The sequence below is a fragment of the Mobula birostris genome, chromosome 18 (assembly GCF_030028105.1).
Source record: "Mobula birostris isolate sMobBir1 chromosome 18, sMobBir1.hap1, whole genome shotgun sequence".
Lineage (NCBI taxonomy): Eukaryota > Metazoa > Chordata > Chondrichthyes > Myliobatiformes > Myliobatidae > Mobula > Mobula birostris.
Window position 1 is genome coordinate 59678197 of NC_092387.1, and position 5716 is coordinate 59683912.

At 42.5% G+C, this 5716-nt stretch overlaps 1 pseudogene; it reads left to right on the forward strand.

Annotated features, from left to right (window-relative positions):
* Positions 1-2902: 2902 nt before the first annotated feature.
* Positions 2903-3671, forward strand: LOC140211863 (protein AMN1 homolog pseudogene; annotated as a pseudogene).
* The last annotated feature ends 2045 nt before the right edge of the window (positions 3672-5716 follow it).

Below are 5716 nucleotides of genomic sequence, written 5' to 3' on the forward strand. Positions count from 1 at the left end.
TTCCCGGCCTGTAGAGTTTCACTTGTTTAGTATAAGTCTAGACAAAGTAGAACGATTGGCGGCCCCTTATCTCTTTCTGGCATCACCTGCAAAGGATACATTGAATCGGAACCACAACAAAACACCGTTTGTTAGCTGCGGCTTCTACTGGACCTAGCCTAGCGTGTCCTGGGCTATTTTGCCTTGAGACAGACGGAGCTGCATATCTGTATCCAGGGAGGGACAGTCATGATGGTGATGTTGACCGCTGGAGAATTCCAGCAGGCGATCGCCCCTGGTCATTCGGGTGACCCGGTCAATCTTTCAAAGGTTCTCAGTCACATCTTAAACGTTAGCTATTTGTTACCCAAGATGTGACCAAAAACGAAAAGGGAAAAACTATTAACTGAACTAATGAAGTGTGTAGCAACCTGGGAGACGCGGTGTGTTTTACAGCAGACCCGGGTGTTAAATCCGTAACCATTTAAAAGATACACTTCTCGTGTCTCTCAATTCCTTCTACGGTGTCTAATATGTATCTGTTCAATGTTCAAAGTAAATTTATTTTCAAAATTGTGTTATGTCACCAAATGTCACCCTGTGATTCATTTTCTTGCGGGCATTCACAATAGATCAAAGAAATACAACAGAATCAATGAAAAACTACCCACAAAGACTGACAAACAATCAATGTGCAAAAGATGGCAGTCTGTACAAACACAAAAATATATAACCAATAAATAATACCGACCACATAAGTTGTATCCAGTTTGGTATAATTCTAAATCCGCAACGATTGTTCCTCATACTCGCTGGAACTAATTCACAATTTGATATTACAGTACTAAAAGTGATCAGAAATCGAGAAGGTCTCCCTTGCTAAACACTGTTACCAACACACTGTGTGTGTTTCCCATAGCTCTGCTTATTCGATCCAAAAACAGTTTGCCAAGGGGTCCGAGAATGTTTTAGCCCCTCTTACGAGAAATGGATACACACAGATCAAATGACTATGAAGTTCACAAACTGGGAGCTACGAAACGGACAATGATTCTAATCACAATTGTTAATTTTTAAAAATTCACAGTTTCTTTTAAAATCAGACGTGGGATTTATTTGAGCTGGCTGGCTTTGTTTTGCGAAGATGTATACGTTATAAATTTTCCAAATTGAAAGGAAGCTTAAGGTGTTCACGACAAAAAAAAACAAAATTATTAGGAATTTACTACAACGGGCCTATCTTACCCTTTCGGATTTTTAATGCATTTATATCTGAATCCACATTCGGTAAATCAGCTTCCTGTAAAGATGACTGAAGATTTACACAGGCTCCTGCAGAGCGAATGCCCCAGCCAGCACCCGGCGGTTATCCCCAATGTTAGTGAAGCCTTACAGATAAAGATGACAAGGATCAAACACACAGCGTGGGTCGGTTACCGACTCGCGGGGGAGGTTCATTCAAAAATTACTGTTAATTTTTTTAAAGTCCTAATGAAGAACCTCGGCCCGAGACGTTGACTCTTCATTCTCTTCTATAGATGCTGCCTGACCTGCTGAGTTCCTCAGGCCAACTAACATGTATATTTGAGCTGATTTCTAGAATCGTTCAGTCGTGGTCAAAATAACAGTAACATATCCACGAATTCTAAACATTCGTAATCTCTTTCAAACCGACACGTTCAGAGAGTTTTAAAAGGGTTAAGAGTACTGGAGAATCAATACAGGCTGTTTTTCTTGGTTTAAACGAGAAAGGCTAATTACAAAATTAGTTATTGTGTAACCTCTATAATTTTTTTTGATATTTTAAAGGTGAAGCGTAAAAAAGGATGAACTCCCCGGGTTAATACGTGAAATATAATCAGGTATGCGCGGTTTGAACCCACGGCGAAAGCCGCATCGAGTACAGATTTCTGAGAATAAACTCAAAATTAAATGAAATATGAACGTGTTCATGGAAGGGAGCGGCAACCTTCGACTGATTGTTCAATCCATAATCAATCGTTATTTTATTGCCTCGCATTAAAACCCAGCCCCGTATCATCTTTCCGCGCGAAGCTGTAAAGGAATGCTGGGTTTAATAGTGTGAGGTGGACAAGAGCTGTGTGTTTGTATTTGGAGACCGCCTCTCCTGAGCAAAGTCTCCCCGGGGGCTTCACAGAAGCCTCCTCAACCAAAACAAAGCTGCCCCGCAGCCGCACGTTGAGATACAAAGGCAATTGACCAAAAGCGACCTTTGAGAAGAGACAAAGGAGGGGAGATGTTTAGTTTCAAAATATCTTTTCTTTTTACATTAACATTTCACGCACAATATCCTCCACGTCTAGTCAATGGGCATATATATACATATAATCCATGTCAAACATGGTTCCATCTACTTCAAACAAGGTTTCAAATCGAGAACAAAACAAAAACACCCCTTGAGGACAATTCAGCACGACACACACAAAATGCTGGAGGAACTCCGTAGGTCGGGCTGTTCGGTTCAGTTCGGGGACATCCAGAGACCGACGGGAGGCTGCCGCCTACATTTGAATGGAAAAAATTAAACTGCACTGTAGAGACTGCAAACAACTCAAGACACTTTAAAGAGTAAAATAAAGGGAGGCGCCACTCCCCCCCACCCCCTTAACACACTTCTTAGCTAGATCGATCACGGATAATCCATGACATGCATGAAAGCAGTCTAGATTTTGGGAAACTGTGGCCAGAGTACTGACCGGTGACTGAGAACTCCATCACGTCTCAAATGTTTACATGTGAATATTGTACAATATTTGCTAAAACCACAGATAAACCTCTGGCGCTTTTTCCGATTGCGGGGATCGTGACGTACAATTGTTACTTTAGAATTTTGCGATCAATCCCGAAGAGCAGAAATAGAACTTAAAAAGCGCCTAAAACGGTTTGGTTTTGGGAGTCGGGGATGGGTGAGATGGTTGAATCCTCCTTGCTCGATCTCTGTGTGTGTGCTCTCTGGTAAAATCATTTTCTAGGTATGCTACTGATGTGCAAAGTCTGCCACCAAATCTGAAAGACAAATTAATTAAAATAATGAGATTGCAGAGAATTATTACATGAGTCAGGTGTTACACCCAGGCCCCCAGAAACCGGATCTCCGTGACCGCAACGTTACAGATCCAGGGCTGCTCACGCTTCAGATGTGCACTCAGCTGAGGGAAATTAACTTGAGTTCCAGTGAACGCAAGCTCTCTATAACCTCTGAAGGTTTAAAAGTTACTGCTTCATCCTGTCCCCACTTGTCAGAAGTGTATCTCAGAAGATGCTGGAATGTTTAGGATGAAGGGATTGTAGCCCTCGCACAAACGATGCAGAATGCTACAGATAATCAATATCAGTGGCTGCTTAGGAATCACTGATGCCAGCTTGCAAGCACTGGGGAAGAACTGCAGGTTTGTGTCCAGTGTTGATTTTTCAGTCACAAAGGTTTCTGATGCAGTACTGGTGTTATTGGGTTGGTGAATGGAGTGTGTTCACATCATTTAAAAGAGATTCATATGGATCATTGTGTGAACCTGACAGACGAAGCGGTGGAAAGTGTGCTCATTTTCTGTCCCCATACTTTCATTCTTCTTTTCCATGGTTGCCCACTTATCACAGATCGTTGAAGAGAAGCCCTGCAACCATTAGCCTACCCCAACCAAATGAAGCGAGTGACGGGGACTGTTTACTGAATTTTCTTTTTTTAAAACCTTTGTTTAACAGATGGTAACTGATGTGTTCTGTAATTTTCATGTACTACCAACAGTTGCTCTGAGCATTTGTGACTAGATAATTATAAATCAATATTTTTATTTAACTTGCTGACCACAGTATAGAATTTATGTTTATGTGGAATGTCGCACTTAGTTGTATGCAATATTGGTGTTATCATTGCTTTGGTGTGATGTACTGGTAAAATAAATTTGAATCTACTTGAAAAAGATGTGCCTAAGACATTCCAAACCGACAACGGTGCGTTTGAAACTGGGAACTGCTGTGCCTTTTTGCATACAACACAGTAAGGCTGCACAAACAACAAAGCTGGCCATGAAGACCATGAAGATTGCAGATTCCGAAATCTGGAAGAAAAATATGATAGAACTTAAACTTTTTGCCTCCTCAGATGCTGCCTGACCCGCTGAGTTTTTCCAGTGTCCGTTTTTTAAAGAATTCTAAATCAATTTTATTGTCATATGTACAGGTACATATATTCATGTAAAAACAACAGCATCGCAGGCGGAGAGTATCATATAGGCATCATCCACAAAACACACACACAATCACACACATGCACCATGCATGCATGCACATGCGCGCGTGCACACACACATACACATATGCACACACACACATACACATATTCACACACACACACACACACACACACACATACACACCCACACACACACACACACACACTGTTTTTATACAACATACAAAGTATTGGGAACTCAGCAGGTCAGGCAGCATCCATGGAAAGGAAAGGCGATTAAGGCATTGACGAAGATTGAGGCATTGAGGCGAACACGGAAGGCGAGTGAGGGTTCAGTGCCGACTGCCTTCCTTTTGATCGCTGCCGGAGAAGGAATCTGCAAGCAGCCTATTGCCTTGAGGGTCGCTGTGGCAGGCGGGTAAGCCTCTCTGCCTCGTGGGGTGTCCCTCTCTCTCGATGAATGTCAGTAGTGTTGGCGGATGGTATCGTGGTTCTGTGTTTATTGATTGGACTGTTACATTCGTGGACTGTGGACTTTTTCCAGACTTAATAGTTTTTATATTCTGTGCTTTAATCGCCCGTTCTTCTTCCGATTTGTTGTGCGAGACGAGGGTGTTTGGGGATTGATGTTCTGTTAGTTATTTTGTGCGGGGGAGGGCTTGTTTTTTGGGGGTCGACCTGTTCCCTTTTGGGCATGGGAAGGGGATTTTGGGGGGGGGGTTGATAATCGAGATGCGTTTCTTTATCGTGCACTGCTGGTGGTGGTGGGGGGTTTTCTCTAAGAGACTTTCATATTCTTTTTCTGTTTTGTGGCTGTCTGGAGAAGACAGATTTCAGAGTTGTATATGGATACCTGCTTTGATAATAAATGAACCTTTTTGAATAAATAGTCAACGCTTTGGGCGGAGACCTTTCATCAGGACTGTAAAAGAAGAGAGAAGAAGCCAGAATAAGAAGGGAAGGAGTACAAGTTAGAAGGTGAGAGGTGAGACCAGGTGAGGGGGAGGTAGGAGGGTGGTGAAAGGGAACATCAGCAGAATCTCTTGGTTTATAAATTATGTTTTTTTTGTTCCACAAACCAGACCGTCTGATTTTATGATCTGACCTGATGGATTGGTGAGATTCCTGTGGAGAAACCCTGGCCCAGGACCTCCTAGTCAATCCGAGGGTAGAAACGTTGGAACCAGCGAGTCACTGTTTGAAACACCACAGGATCAGTTTAACAACTCCTTTTAACTTCACTCAGCCAATATTTTAACTGCTCCCACATCTTCATCCCAGCAGGAATGATAGGAAATAGACCAAAGGCAGGTTAATGGGACAAGATCAGGTGAGTATCTTGGTCGACGTGGATCCGATGGGTTAAAGAGACTGTTACCAAGCTGTGCAACAGTATGACTGTAACCCTTGCAACACACCTCACTGGTAACTGCACTCATCTCAACACTGAACTGATTCCATGACCAATGTTCCCTCTAATTTGTAATGACCAGTCTGCATAAAGATCTTGTGCTGTGCAGTTTT